The sequence below is a fragment of the Zonotrichia albicollis genome, chromosome 4 (assembly GCF_047830755.1).
Source record: "Zonotrichia albicollis isolate bZonAlb1 chromosome 4, bZonAlb1.hap1, whole genome shotgun sequence".
Taxonomy (NCBI): Eukaryota; Metazoa; Chordata; class Aves; order Passeriformes; family Passerellidae; genus Zonotrichia; species Zonotrichia albicollis.
The window spans coordinates 1,232,643-1,249,379 of NC_133822.1; positions in this window are offsets into that span (position 1 = coordinate 1,232,643).

A 16,737-nucleotide genomic window follows, 5' to 3' on the forward strand; every position below is an offset into this window, starting at 1 on the left:
TCAGCCTCCTTCACCTCCATCGATCCCCTGTGTCTCAGGCCTCATAAATGGGGATTTATTACAAATATCCAACCTTAATTACATGTCATTTTCAGAGCCTGCTGTCCAGAGCTCTGCAAGGATGCAAAGCAGAGTTTGTTTTTTAAATATTTTTATGGTGAAGGCGGCTGAGTCAGGTATTTAAACAGACTCCGCCATGTCATGCAGCAATATTTCACTGACAGTCCACCAAACGCCAATCTTTCCGAGACTTTTGAAAAGCGCAACTTCCTCCCCTCCTCCTCTCAGCTCCAAGTTGTTGTGGTGGGGTTTTTTGTTGTTGTGGTGGGGGTTTTCTGACCTCCTCATGACATTTCAGAGGATTTTGGCCGAGGGTGGGACAGGGGCGGGGATGGCGGCGGCCGCTCCCCTCAGGCCCCTCACAGCTTTTCCCGCCCTTTTCCCCCCTCTTTTCCCCCTGACGACCGCAGTGGCGGGAAGCGCCTCCTGGACGCTGATTGGGCGACACGGGGGGTGCGTCAACAGCGGATTGGACAGAGGGCTGTCAATCAGCACCAGACCCCGCCCCGGGGCCGCTATGGCAACGGGACGCTGAGGGGAGGGTGGGGCGGCCATGGGGGCCGTGACCAGGGGAGGGGGGACGGGGTCTCTTCAGAGCAGCGAGGACAGGACGGTGAGAGTTTGCCTTTTCTACACGGGGCTCCGGTGGGACCGAGGGAGCTGGGGCTCCGGTGGGGCAGAAAAGGAGGTTCCGGAGGGAGCTGCTCGCTCGCTAAACTCCCTGATAGGAGGGCGCAGCCAAGAGGGGGTCGGGATCTGTCGCAGGGAACAGGGACCGAACAAGCCTCAGGTTGTGCCAGGGGTTTAGACTGGGTATCCTGAAAATTCCTCCCCTAAAAGAGTCGTCCAGCCCTCTCACAGCTGCAGGGCTGGATGGAGTCCCCATCCCTGGAAGGGTTTCAAAGGCCCGCGGATGTGGCACTTGGGGACATTTGGGGACACTTGGGGTCAGTGGTGGCCCTGGCAGTGCTGGGGATCGGCTGAACTCGGTCTCAGAGGTCTTGTCCAGGATTCTGTGATTGTAAACCTCGAGGGCTTTGCTGAAAAGCTCAGGGTCCTGGAGTTTGACAATTAGCAGCTGATTTCACAGGTGAGTATCAGCTTTTAGGGATGACCCTGTTTTTGCAAGGGACTATTTGTGTAAGGGTCTATTTTTGCAAGGGACTATTTTTGTAAGGGACTATTTTTCCCTTTTTCTCTTCAAAGTTTCGTGGGGACCGACACAGCCACAGGTGCTTCACATTGTGTAACTAACCGTGTAATTTTGTGTTGCAGGGTTAATCACCAGAGCTTGATGTGAACTCCAGGCTGCTCCATAAAAACACCCAGCCATGGTAAAACACCTTTGATCCTTCAGAAGTGTTGATAACACCTCTTTAAGGAGGAGGGTTTATATCTAAAAGGTTCCTTCCCACAGCTGCAGGACAGAACTGACCTGTCCAAATTCACTTTGTATGCAAGTATAAACCTAATTCTGATGTTTAGCTTTTTTTTTTGTTCTTGGCTGCAGGCTGTAAAATTCTGTACATAGCACATAAAGCCTGTGAGCATCTTTTATATTTGGAAAGATCAGCTACAGGCTGAATTCCTACCAGGAGCCTACAAGTGCTCACAAAACCCCCCCAGAGACCCTGGGCAAACAAGGAATGAGATCCCATCCATGGCTGCCCTCTGGCAGTGGGAGCCATTCCCTGGGTGCTGTCCCTGCAGGCCTTGTCCCCAGTCCCTCTGCAGCTCTCCTGGAGCCCCTGCAGGCCCTGCCCTGTGCTGGCAGCTCTGCCTGGATCCCTCCCTGCTCCAGGGAACATTCCCAGCTCTCCCTGGATCCCTCCCTGCTCCAGGGAACATTCCCAGCTCTCCCTGGATCCCTCCCTGCTCCAGGGGAACATTCCCAGCTCTCTCAGATCCCTCCCTTCTCCAGGGAACATTCCCAGCTCTCCCTGGATCCCTCCCTGCTCCAGGGGAACATTCCCAGCTCTCTCAGATCCCTCCCTTCTCCAGGGAACATTCCCAGCTCTCCCTGGATCCCTCCCTGCTCCAGGGGAACATTCCCAGCTCTCTCAGATCCCTCCCCTGCTCCAGGGAACATTCCCAGCTCTCCCTGGATCCCTCCCTGCTCCAGGGAACATTCCCAGCTCTCCCTGGATCCCTCCCTGCTCCAGGGGAACATTCCCAGCTCTCTCAGATCCCTCCCCTGCTCCAGGGAACATTCCCAGCTCTCCCTGGATCCCTCCCTTCTCCAGGGAACATTCCCAGCTCTCCTGGATCCCTCCCTGCTCCAGGGGAACATTCCCAGCTCTCCCTGGATCCCTCCCTGCTCCAGGGAACATTCCCAGCTCTCCCGGATCCCTCCCTGCTCCAGGGAACATTCCCAGCTCTCTCAGATCCCTCCCTGCTCCAGGGAACATTCCCAGCTCTCTCAGTCTCTCAGCCTGGAGTCCTCTACCCAAAAGTGACACAGCAAAGACCCAGAACTGAGTGGGTTTGTGGTCGTTTTCTCTCTGCAGGCCAAAGCTAAAAAAGGTGGCAAAGACAAAAAGGGTGGTGACAAAGGCAAGAAGGGTGACAAAGGCAAGAAGGGTGGCAAAGGCAGAGGCTCCAAAAAGGGTGCAAAGAAGGAAGTGGTACCAGTGGATCTCTTCAGTGCAGCTGCCATGCTCAACGCTTACTACATCTGCCACAACGCCGCCGCCTTCCTGCAGTTCCGGGGCCACCCCTGGCCTGGCTCTCTCAGAAGGAAGGGGAAAGGGAAGAGAAGGAGGTGAGAACCAAACAGCCTGGTGAAGACTCTGCTGTGATTAAACCCGTCCTGGCCTCGCCAGTGCTCAGCTCATACCCCAGTGTCCCCTGATGTTTTTCTTGCTCCTACAAAGACGCTTTGATTGCAGCTCAGGCACAGTGACAAGTGGCAGGGGACAAGTGCCATTGTCACTTCACCCTGTGGGTCTGTGTGGGATGGAGTGCTGTGCTGGGGATGGATTCACCCACCCGGGGCTGCTCCTTAGGGATGGGAGCCTCAATCCCTGAGACCTGCCTGGGCTCGGGAAGGACTGACAGAGCCAGGGCTGTGGGGAGGGGCTGGGGGAGCTGGGAAGGGCCTGGAGAACCAGGAGGGGCTGAGGGAGCTGGGAAGGGAATGGAGAACCAGGAAAAGCTGAGGGAGCTGGGAAGGGTCTGGAGAACCAGGAGGGGCTGAGGGAGCTGGGAAGGGTCTGGAGAACCAGGAGGGGCTGAGGGAGCTGGGAAGGGTCTGGAGAACCAGGAGGGGCTGAGGGAGCTGGAAAGGGCCTGGAGAACCAGGAGGGGCTGAGGGAGCTGGGAAGGGTCTGGAGAACCAGGAGGGGCTGAGGGAGCTGGGAAGGGTCTGGAGAGGCTGAGGGAGCTGGGAAGGGTCTGGAGAACCAGGAAAAGCTGAGGGAGCTGGGAAGGGTCTGGAGAGGCTGAGGGAGCTGGGAAGGGTCTGGAGAACCAGGAGGGGCTGAGGGAGCTGGGAAGGGCCTGGAGAACCAGGAGGGGCTGAGGGAGCTGGGAAGGGTCTGGAGAACCAGGAGGGGCTGGGGGAGCTGGGAAGGGTCTGGAGAACCAGGAGGGGCTGAGGGAGCTGGGCAGGGGCTGAGCCTGGAGCAAAGGAGGCTCAGGGGCCCTGGTGGCTCTGCACAAGTCCCTGCCAGGAGGGGACAGCCCAGGAACAGGGACAGGAGCAGAGGGAGCGGCCTCAGGCTGGGCCAGGGCAGCTCAGGGTGGGCACAGCAGGAATTTCCCCATGGAAAGGGGGCTCAGGCCTTGGCAGAGGCTGCCCAAGGGGGTTTGGGGTGCCCATCCCTGGAGGTGTCCCTGGAACTCCTGGATGTGGCACTCAGAGAGAGCTCTGGGCTGGGGACAAGGTGGGCTCAGTCCCAGGTTGGACTGGATGATCCTGGAGGCCAATAAAGGCCTGGAAATCCTGGTGCTGTTTCTCCAGCCTGAAACATTCCCTCTCTGAGGAGGTTTTGACCAGGGAAAATCATAACTGGTGTCACTGCTGGTCAGCCAGCTGCTGTCATTTGTGGCTTGCTGCAAACTCCACTGGGTTTGTTTCACCTATGTGTGGTATAACCCACCCTAGAAAGCCAAGGGTAAAATTGGTGTTTGGGGAAAAAATATATATATGTAGGGTTTAATAATTCTATATGTAGCGTTTAATAATTCTATATGTAGGGTGTAATAATTCTATATGTAGGGTTTAATAATTCTATATGTAGGTAATATATGAAGGGTTTAATTTAGAGCCATTTGCTTGCAGAGGAAAACAGCCATGTAGCCATTTTGGCTGTTACTATCTATAGTAATTTGACAATATGAAAACATAAAAGTAACACTTAAGAAAATGTGATATATTGAAAAATAGAGGCAAAGGATGAGAGGAGGAAGATCTCACCACACACAGGTCTTGTGATGAGACTTGGTGGTTGCAATCTGGGTGTCTGTTGGTGGTCACAGAGTGGATCCAGCAGGGGATGAGGGGAAATCTCGAGGAAGTGGTGGGAGAAATGCACAGGACACAAAATGTGGGTTTGTGTTCACTCAGGCTGAGTGGGCAGTTCACTCAGGGAGTGGGGAGTTCACCCTGGATGATGGAATCTCGTGGGTCATGGGACACTTGGGGACTCTGCCACCCCCAAAGATGGTGCAGCTGCCTTTGACAGCAGCACAGTTCAGCCCATTGTGGCTGAGGTGAGCACCCTGGGGCTACCTGTGAATGTCTATTGAAGTTCACCATATATTGAAGTTGGAGGGAGACGACCCACCTTGCCTTGGTCAGCATCGACTCCACTTCATTGATCAATCAGTCACCTTTTATAACAGTGTTAATCAAGTTCATGCATATTGCAAAATCTGAGCTCACAATAGGTCAGAGATAACACACCAACCCCTCCTTATGTTTCCAATACCAAGATTTAGGTTCTCAAAATTATTCTTGCTTTCCCAAAACAGCCAAAGATAGAACATCCACTTGTTATGAGAAAGCTGCCTGAGAACTCTGATGTGCAAGGCTCTCAAGGCCTTCATGTTTGTCACTTTTACCTGTAGTTAAAAATAACCTGAGAACCTCTGCTGTTCACAGAAACAGGCTGTGAGAATCTGCTCCTCACAGCTGCCTTCTAGGCCATCCCTGAAAAAATCTCCAACAAATGTCCCCACATCCCAGAGCAGGGGAGTCACCCCCTGGCTTCCCTGGGGCAGGGACAAAGAGGCAGGGCCCTGTTCAGGGCTGATAAAGGCTCCCTTATCAGTTTGCAGCCTGAGCTGGGCTGTGTTCCTTTGCACACGCTAACTCACCCCCTGGATGTGTGAGCTGGCAGCATCACAGTGTCTGCCAACATCCTCGTGGATCCATCCTTCCTCCCAGGGCTGGCACAACTGGACAAAATTAAACATTTGAACTGACAGGTTCAAAACCCAGCATTCCTGTTAACAGGGGTGTTTGGGTTGCTCTGGTGGTCACAGATGGACAGCAGCTCCTTTGCAGTTTGCTACAGCAAGCAAAATGATTGATGATTGATTGATGATTTTAGCAATGTCTAATCCACAAACCACTTCAGTGTCTCATAACACATCGATAAAATAATCAGAGGATGGAAAAGTGTCCGGTTATCTCCCCCCGAAAGGTTGTGGTGGTGGTGTCCGCCCAGGGAACGCCAAGTGTCCGGTTTATCTCGGCTGTTTGAGGGGCCTGGAAAGGCCCGGGGTGGCCTTGGGGCAGCCCGCGTATCGAAGGACGAGAAGAGGCTTCAGTTCTTCTTTCTGTTTTTATGTTTATTAATTGTTTATCTAAAAGATGTTCTTTCAGCCGAACAGAGATCTGCTCAGCAGTCAGCCATGGGCACACTGTCTGCCCTCCCGAGCAGCCACGTATCTTTATACCCATTGTTACGTGTACAATATTTATCATTTTTCCCCAATACCATTTATTCTTATAACTCGGTGCACTCTCAGTAATAACCAATCCAAAGGTGCCACCGTGGCCGAAGAAGATGGAGGAGAAGAGGAAGAAGAAGAAGGACAGGACACACCCCAATTCCTCCATCTTACTTCTCTAAACCCCCCTGTACAGAAATCCTAAACCCTGTGTCTCACCCTCTAATTAACCAATCCCTTCACCATTCACCCCGGTGAAACCCTCCTGTCCTCATACAGGTGTCGTCTCCTGTGTAGGACCAAAGTCCAGCCACCAGACACTTCTGGCAACATTCCAGGACTCCCGAGCCCCCCAAGGGTGCTCTCGGTGGCTCAGCACCTCAGTCCTGAGATCTTGAGATCCGACAGAAAAGCTCCGAGCTGGAGCAGACCACCAAGTGCAACCACCAAGCCATGTCTCAGGAGGGCCAGCAGGCTGCTGGGTTTCCTGTTTCCCTGCCCGTGAGCCTCAGCTGGCCTGCTCTGATGACGCAGGGCTGTGGTTTCCCCTCTGCTCTGTGCACCTCCATCTCCTCCTCAGCCTCCTCTGTGCTCTCACTTCCCCACAGCCAGCAGGAAATCTCTGGTCACAGCAGCTCCACTCGTCTGCTAAAGCCAGAGGTCTCTTGCAACCTCTGTGTTCAGCATCTCCAGCTAAGAAATGAATTAAAACCCAAAAATATTGGGTTTTTGTATGATATATTTACCACACAGGGCTTTTAGGGACAGATGTTTCTGAGCACTTAAGTCTAACCACTGCTTAATGTGGTTAATGATGGTTAAAAGTGAGCATTTTTACATCCGTGGGAAAGTGGAGCTACAATGGTTTCAAAACTCCAAGTTCCAGTATCCAGAATTTGCTGGAATATTTATTAAATAATAACTTTGCTCTCTCTTTAACAAAAAATTCTGATTTCAGCGTGATGCCACTGAACTCAGCAGATGGTGAGCAGTGAAGTGCAGAGGACAAAGACTCTGCTTTCCAGTGGATCAGAAAAGTTGCCATCCACTTCTTTGACAGCAGCTGAAAAAACCCAACAATCCCAAACTGAGCAATGAAACACTTTTCTTTTCCCCCCTCTTTTTTCCTTTTACCTCTCAGTTGAATTTTGCATGTCATTCCATTTCCCTGGTGATGAATAAAGACCAAAATAACATCTCTAAAGAAAAGTTTGGGGCTTCAGATGGCTGGATTTGCTTCCAAGAGTTGCAGGCTGTGCCACGAGCTCTGTGCACGTGACAGGGTGACAGTGGCACCTATTCCTGCTCCATCCCTGTCGGATCTCAAGATCTCAGTCCTGAGATGCTGAGCCACCGAGACCCTGGGGGGGCTCGGGACTCCTGGAATGTTCCAGAAGTGTCTGGTAGCTGGGCTTTAACCCTACACAGGAGACGACAAGGATGAGGGCTTCACCGGGTGAATGGTGAAGGGATTAGTTAATTAGAGAGTGAGACACAAGGTTTAAGATTTATGTACAGGGGGGTTTAGAGGAGTAAGATGGAGGAATTGGGGTGTGTCCTGTCCTCCTTCTGTTCCTCTTCTCCTCCATCTTCTTTGGCCACGGTGGCACCTTGGGATTGGTTATTGCTGAGAGTACATCGAGTTATAAGAGTAGATGGTATTGGGGAAAAATGATAAATATTGTACACGTCACAATGGGTATAAAGATACGTGGCTGCCCCGGAGGGCAGACAGTGTGCTCATGGCTGGCTGCTGAGCAGATCTTTGTTAGGCTGAAAGAACATCTTTTAGATAAACAATTAATAAACATAAAACCAGAAAGAAGAACTGAAGCCTCTTCTCGTCCTTCGATACGCGGGCTGCCCCAAGGCCACCCCGGGCCTTTCCAGGCCCTTCAAACAGCCGAGATAAACCGGACAATCCCCACCCCTGAGAGTTTGGGGCTTTGCTGGGGTGCAGGATTGAAGCCGAGTTTAGGATGAATAAATCCTGCTCTGCCCAAACGCACAAAGGTTTGTGAGGGGAATCTGCAAGCTGGAGATGCCCTTTTTGATGGCAGAGGGATCTTTGTGGGGTTCTGGCCTTGCAGGGAGTGAAGTTCTTGTAGTGTTGGGGTTTCCTGTGCTCTGCTGCCTCTGCTTCCTGCAGGAAGTTGTGTAGCAGAGCCCTGCTGATAAAAACACAGGAGATGTTGGGGTGGGTGGGGAGAGGCACAGGCTGCTCTGGGATGGGAGTGGTGGACATAAATATAAATATAAATAAATATAAATATAAATATAAATAAATATAAATATAAATATAAATATAAATATAAATATAAATATAAATATAAATATAAATAATTATAATTATTAAATATAAATATAAATATAAATATAAATATAAATATAAATATAAATTTCATTTTAAACAGAAATATGAATATAAATTATAACTGTAACAAAATATAAATAAACTATAAATATATCATAATATAAATAAGCTCTTGAAAGCTTCTGTCACCTGTTTTGGCTCCTGAGATAGTTTATCAGGAAAATTTCCTGAAATTAGGTACAATATTGGAGGGGGTACTTCATAATTATAGCTTGTCCTTTGGGAACTGTCCCGGGAGACTGTTTTCAGTTTTTTTACAAACTTTCTGAATATTTTTTGTATATATTTTTATATACATATATATATTATATATATAATTAAATATATATAATAATTAAATATATATAATGTATATATATGTATAATATATATTATATACATATATATTATATACATATTTATTTATATAATATATATTTTTTTATATTTTTGTATATTTTTTTCTTTCTGTATATTTTTTTTGCAAGCTTTCTTTATATTTTGACAGTTTATATATATATGACAGTTTTCTTCTTAGAAATCTTCACACTTTTATCAACTCCTCATCCTTTTCCATTGTCTTCCCCACGTGCTTTGCACAGTTTGTGTTCCCATCCAGAAAAGCCAACAGCAGAGTAGGAAACACCTCCAGCTCTTACACTGGCAGCTGATATTTTGCTTTTCTGCCCTAGAACCACAGCTGGGCTCCCTCAGAATGAGTCAGCAGGGCTAAAAGTTCTCTTCTAGAAGCTTCTCCAGGAGAGGTGATGGAAGGAGGTGTCTGTGGGCTCACTGGTGATGTCCCCGGTGTCCCTTGGTGTGTCCCAGGCTGCTCCAGGGCTGTTCCAACTCCATGGAATTCGTGTGGCAGAGTTCTGCTAATGCTGAGCTCACCTGAACCCCCTGATCTTCCACGTTGTGAGTGTTGTTCTATCCCTGTTCAATTAAAATCCCTAAAACCTTTCATCTCTTTAGGGTGACAAAGCTGCTGCCACCCTTTAATGCTGTAACACCTTTCAAACCTGTCATTCTTGTTGCTGCCCTTCCATCAGCACAAGGTGACAATTAACACCTCCAACCCACACTTTTCCTTCCCAAACCTCCGTGTCTGCATCTGGGACTAATCTTGATTAACCCAGGGAGAGCAGCTCAGGATGGGATTCCTCTGATTAAATGTAAGCAGGGCTTTACAGCATTGTTCAGGCACAAATTCAGGTATAAATCTGCCATTTCTAAGGTTTTGCGGAGAAAGCAAATTAAAATTTAGCGTGGCCGCAGAAATGTGAGTTCCTGACAGGGGAAATCACGGCTTAGCCCTCAGGAATTTGGGCTAAAGGCCACAGAAAGGGGTGAGAGAACTGGAAAAACTGTGAGGGATATTCAGTGTCTGAATGGAAACCAGGCAGCCTTTGGGGCACCTCAAAAGCCAAACCTGCAGTGCCTGCAAGGGGGGAATTCTCTTTGAGTTTCTCTCTCCTGCCCAGGGGGAGCTAAACAAATATTCTTTTTTTAAAATCAGTTTGCTGGGTTTTTTTTTTTTTTTGGCCATATTTTTAGTGAGAAAATCCACTTTAAAATGGGAATTCCTGGGAAATGCTTTGTAAAATAGAAATTTTGGAAAAATCTGTTTATAATAGTTTTGGTAGCAGTTTTTTTTTTTTTTTTTTGCTATTTTTGTGGAAAAAATAATATTTATAACGGATGTTTCTGTGCCTTTCCCTTCCCAAAAAAAGGTCCCCCAGGAATGGGGACATTTAAACCTTTCCCATCATCCCAGGACTCCAGGGTAATGGGAAATGTCTCTGCCCATGGCAGGGGATGGAGGTGGATGATCCCTAAATTCCACAATTCTGTGATTTTCCTGTGATTTTCCCTTTCCAGATGGAAGAATGTGGACATTTAAACCTTTCCCCATGGTTGTTCCTCCCCAGGCTTTCCCTGAACACTGAATTTGGCATTTCCTGACCACCTCCAGCACTCCCATGGCTCCCTTCCTTCTGCTGCCACACTTGCATTCCCAGTTAAGTTTTTCCCAACTTTTTCACGTGGGATTATGACCCAGCACAAACTGGAATTCCAGAGATCCTGGACAGGTGTGTGCTGGTGCTCAGTTTTCCAAAGAGAAAGGGTTGGGTTGGTTTGTTCCCACTGGGAAAAGCCTGTCCAGATAATTTCCAGTCATCCCACATGGACATCCATGCTGTTCACTTGCTCCTGAGTGCCCTCTGCTCTTCCCAGAGGGGAAAAAGAAAAAAAAAAAAAAAAAAAAGGAGGAAATTTCTGTTTTTTACTGTATCTTAGAGAAATTTTTTTTTTAAAATTCTGGTTTAAACTGTATTTTTTTCCACCAAAAAAAAATAAGCGAAACATTTCCATTTTTACCTTGCTTTTTCCCCCACAATTTCCACTTTAAAATGGATTTTTTTTGTCAGAACAAGGAAAGAAAAATCAAATTTAAATATGATTTTTTTTCCCACGAAAAAGAAGACAGCCCTCAGCAGGCACAGACTCAGGGATTTTGGGCACTTTCACAATCCCATGTGTGGATGAGCCAATCCAAAGGCATCAGCAATCTTGCAAATATGCACTGGATGGGACATCCCCAGCCAGCCCACTGCACCTGCAGCATTCCCCAGCCTGCTCCAAAACCTCAAACAATGTCCATTGTCACCTCCTGCCTCACCTAAACCTGCCTTTCTCCAGGACCTTCCTCCTGCAGGGATCCCAGATCCCATAGAATCTCTATTTATCCACCTAGAGATATAGGTACATAAATATATAAGTAGGTATATATATATTCAAAAGTAGATATATATAATAAATATTATATTAATTACAATATTATATTATATATAATTATATATATCTATATAACCATGTACATATATATAACTATATATATACACACACATATATATACATATACATATATATACATATATACACATATATATACATATATATATACATATATATACACACATATATACATATACATATACATATATATATACATATATATATATACACATATATATACATACATATATATAAAAACACACACACACATATATATATGCACACACATATATCTATCTCTATATATATATATCTATATATGGTGATTAATTTAAATCCCAAGCAATTTTTTGACCCCCCAGACCTCGAGCACAGAGCATGGAATAAACACAAATTGTTTCTAAAGGAAGGGACATCCCTGAAAATATTTTGCTTTCCAGGCTGCTCTTAAACAACTCCTGTGAACTCTTCTCGTGCCTGTCTCCGCTGTGTTTTCCATGTCATTCCTAAGAAAAAAAAAATCCATTACCTTCAAGAAATTAAGTATCAAGTTCCACCTCAAAAGTCAAAAACTTCATGGATTTACACCCATTTTTATTATTTTCCTCAGCTCCTTTCCCCACTGTGTTTCAAATCCTTTATTTTTCAGCTCCCCAAAGTATGGAATTGTTCACATTGGCCTTTAATAATATTAAGTCCCACTGACAGTCCACTGAGGTGAATTTTGAGTTCCACAGAAAATGGAAACAATTTGTATTTTTAACTGGGTTTTTCCACAGAAAATGGGGGGAAATAAATTTAAAAATGGATTCCTCCACAAAAATGGTGGGAAATGTAGAATTTAAACACGATTCTCCCACAAAAAAAAAGGGGAAATTTACTTTCTGTACTGTGTCTTAAACAAAAATAAAAATATAATTTAATAGTTTTAAACTGTATTTTTTCCCACCAAAAAAAGGGAAACATTTTGATTTTGAACTACCTTTTTTCCACAATTTCCACTTTAAAGTGGATTTTTCCGCCAAAACAATGAAAGAAAAATCCATTCTAAAGATTATTTTTTCACAAAAAAAAAAAGAAAAAAAACCCCACCAAATTATTTTAGACAGATGTTTTTCAAAATGTTTATTTTAAAAGGTATTTTCCAGGAATTTACATTTTAAATTGGATTTTTCTCACGAAAAATATGAAAAAAAATCTATTTTAAACTGATTTTTCTGCGACTCCCATTTTAAACTGGATTTGTCCACTAAAAACATGCAAAATTTTTTTTATTTTAAAATGCTTTTTCCACAACTTCCATTTTAAACTGGATTCGTCCACCAAAGACATGACCAAAACCAAAGTATTTTAAACTGATTTTTTCGCCACTCTTATTTTTAAACTGAATTTCCCACAAAAAAATATGGCCAATAAAAAAAATTTAAACTCTTTTTTCCCCAAATTCTATTTTAAACGGGATTTTTCCGCCAAAAATGTGGGGGGGCGGGTGGGGGGATCAATCTTAATCTGATTTTTCTCATCAAAACTATGGGATACAAAAAAAAATATTTTAAACTGATTTTTCCGCAACTCCCATTTTAAACTGGACTTTCCCACCATATATATATGTCCAAATAAATCCATTTCAAGCGCTTTTCCCTGCATTTCCACGCCAAACTCGGTTTTAGCAGCGCTCCCGCCCTCCGCGTCCCTCAGCGCCCCTGAGGCGGGAACGGCCGCGACCTCCCCAAGATGGCGGCGGCCCCTCGCGCCCCTCGCGCGTCCCCCGCGCCCTCCCCAACATGGCGCCGACCTCCCGCCCATGGCCGCCCCCGCCGCCCTCGCCCTCCCCAAGATGGCGGCGGCGCGGCGCTATGACGCCATACGTCCCGCTCCCCCCCTCTCGCTGTCCCCGGCCTCCTCCGCCGCCGCCGCCGCCGCCGGTCCCCGCCTCCCGCGCTCGCCACCGCGGCGGCCGAGGGCGACTCGCGCCGCCGCCCCGCTCGCCCCCCGCCCGCCGCCCGCCCTCCGCCCGCCGCGGCCCCGCGGCGCGGGCCCGCCGCAGCGCAGCCGCTCTGAGGTGAGCGTCCTACCGCGCAATCTCCTCCAGCCCCGGCGCAGCCGCACCAACGCGGGGCCCCCGCCGCCCGCACCCGCTCCCCCGGCGGCCGCGACCGCCCGGCCGCGCCGGGCCCGCGGGGTGGCCCCGGGGCCGGGGCAGCGCGGGGGGGCCGGGACGGGCGGCGCGGGCGGCGGCCACGGGAGCCGGGGCCGGGGGGCGGCGGGTGCGGGGCGGCCTCGGAGCTCCGGCCCGGGCTGAGCCGGGCCCGGCCGGCCGGGGAAGTTGGGCCGCGGCCGCAGACATTGGCGGGGCTTTTGCTTCGCCCTTTTCCCTGCTGTTCTCGGAGCCCTTTCGTGCCTGCTTTTGGCCCTCACCGCCTTTCTTTTTTTAACCCATTATCCCTCCTTTTTTCCTCCCTTCACCCTCCCTTATTTTTTTTTTAACTCCCCATTTTTTTGCCTTCACCCACTTTTTTTGCATTCACCCCCACTTTTCTGCTTTCACTCCCATTTTTTTACTCTTCACGCCCCCATTTTTTACTCTTCACCCCCCCCTTTTTTTTCCTTTTAACCTCCCCTTTTTTTCCTTTTTACCTCCCTCTTTTTTTTCCCTTCACCCCCATTTTTTCCCTTCATCTCGCCTTTCCCCCCATAATCAATTAATTTGTAAAAAGCCTCAGAGGTAAATGAGTCCAACCTTGACAAAGTTTCTCTTCATGCCCCCTTTTTTTCCTCCTTTCATCTTCGTGTTTTTTTCCCTTCACCTCCTATTTTTTGCCCCGGAATCACAGAACCAATTAGGTTGGAAAAGACCTGAGCTTATTGATGAAGTTCCCCTTCATTCTGCCTTTCCCTCCCATTTTTTTCCTGTCATCCCTCTTTTTCCCTTTTACCCCTCTTTCCCCCTCCCCTTTATTTTTCTTTACATTTTGCACATGTAGAATTTTCCTCCCTCTGTACAGGAGGTTGGGAGCGAGTTGAAACGTGTTAATCTCTCCCCTCCTCTCCATTTAATGTACCCAAAAACGGGCTGTGAATTGCCTATAAAAAAGGGGTGTAACTGGCTCTGTATTAAAATACCCAAAAAGGGCTCTAAAACATCTGGCTCAGCACAGACCTGGCTATGACTGAGGTGTTCAGGCCCTTTTTAGTGTAAATAATAATTAAGGGACAGAAATAATTCAGCTCAAGACTCTTCCTGCATTTGAGGTTACCAAGTCTAAGCTTTCTTTCAGCTACAGATGATTTTTGTTGTGTGTGGGGAGATGTTTTCTCTGTTCAAGTTTGGGTTCTCTGCTTTGTGTTTTTATTATTTTTTCCTTCTTCTCTGGACTGTTCTTTCCTGAATTTGGGATTTTTAATCCCTTAGGCTGTTGTGGTTTTGTTTCTAAGCCTTGCGATTTTAGATCCTCTTCCCACATCCTGAGAGGATTCCCAGTGTGAACTCATCCCTTCTTCTCCTTCATCCACATCACCATTGCTCCTTCCCAAATCCTCTCACAGTGAGCTTTCATTTCCCAAATATTCAGGAAATGGGTGAGAGAATTGATCATGTTTTTAATTGAAATTTTTGTGCTGGTGGTAAAACTGGGAGCAATGAATTTTTTTTTTTTAATGCTGTTGAGGGTGAGAGTGATGATGATGATGATGATGATGGTACTTGTGGGAAGCTGAGCATTGTTACAACTAAATTTTTCCAGGTTTTAATCTTGCCCATCCATCCCTGGAAATGTCCAAGGCTGGGATGGAGGGAAAATGGGATGGGATTTATGGTCCCATCCAACCCAAACCATTCCATGGTTCCACCAAATATCACCCAATGATTTCATATTCATTTAAACCCTCTCACCTCCCTCTGTGGTTTCTTGGAGTGTTTGGTGTCTTGCAGAGTTTCTCAGCAGGTTTTTATGGAGTTTTGTTGCATTCCTGGTTGTTTTCCATGGGCCTCCCATGGTTTCTGTGAGGTTTTGTGATGAGCTCTTGTGCCCAGGCCATAAACACAGCGAGGTGGGAGCCCTCAGCCTCATCCCTGTGGGTTTTGTGCAGGTCCTGGGATATTTTAGGATTTAGGAAATGTGTGGTCTGACAGAGGTGACTTTCACCATTCCAAAGTTAAATGAAACCATCCTGGAAAACCCAGTGAGAATGAGAGGTTGCACTCTCGGGAAAATGGGAAATTTGGGGGATTAAAGCTCAGGGAAATGGTGGAATCTCCATCCCTGGAATTGTCCAGTTTGGCAGCTGAGGCTGAGGTTTGGTGGTGAGCGTGGTGGGGCTGAGCTGATGCTTGAACTCAGTGCTCCCAGAGGGCTTTCCCAAATTCATGATTCCATGGAAAAGCCTCTTTGCTCCTGAGGGAGCTTGGCCACCTTGGGCTTTGTCCTGCCATTAATTTCATGCCATTAATTGGGGTTTTTTCTGCCATTAATTGGGTTTTTTCTGACATTAATTGGGGTTTTTTCTGCCATCAATTGGGGTTTCTCCTGCCATTAATTGGGGTTTCTCCTGCCATCAATTGGGGTTTTACCTGCCATTAATTGGGGTTTCTCCTGCCATTAGTTGGGGTTTTTTCTGCCATTAATCGGGGTTTTTTCTGACATTAATCGGGGTTTTTTCTGACATTAATTGGGGTTTCTCCTGCCATTAATTGGGGTTTCTCCTGCCATTAATTGGGGTTTCTCCTGCCATTAACTGGGGTTTCTCCTGCCATTAATTGGGGTTTCTCCTGCCATTAATTGGGGGTTTTTCTGCCATTAATTGGGGTTTCTCCTGCCACTAATCAGGGTTTCACCTGCCATTAATTGGGGTTTCACCTGCCATTAATTGGGGTTTCACCTGCCATTAATTGGGGTTTCTCCTGCCATTAATTGGGGTTTCTCCTGCCATTCATTGGGGTTATTTCTGACATTAACTGGGGTTTCTCCTGCCATTAATTGGGGTTTCTCCTGCCATTAATTGGGGTTTTTCCTGCCATTAATTGGGGTTTCTCCTGCCATTAATTGGGGTTTTACCTGCCATTAATTGAGGTTTTACCTGCCATTAATTGGGGTTTCTTCTGCCATTAATTGGGGTTTTTCCTGCCATTAATTGGGGTTTCTCCTGCCATTAATTGGGTTTTTTTCTGACATTAATTGGGGTTTCTCCTGCCATTAATTGGGGTTTTTCCTGCCATTAACTGGGGTTTCTCCTGCCATTAATTGGGGTTTCTCCTGCCATTAATTGGGGTTTTTCCTGCCATTAATTGGGGTTTCTCCTGCCATTAATTGGGGTTTCTCCTGCCATTAATTGGGGTTTTTCCTGCCATTAATTGGGTTTTTTTCTGCCATTAATTGGGGTTTCTCCTGCCATTAATTGGGGTTTCTCCTGCCATTAATTGGGGTTTCTCCTGCCATTAATTGGGGTTTTTCCTGCCATTAATCGGGGTTTTTTCTGCCATTAATTGGGGTTTCTCCTGCCATTAATTGGGGTTTCTCCTGCCATTAATTGGGGTTTCTCCTGCCACTAATCGGGGTTTTTCCTGCCATTAATTGGGGTTGCTCCTGCCATTAATTGGGGTTTCTCCTGCCATTAATTGGGGTTTCTCC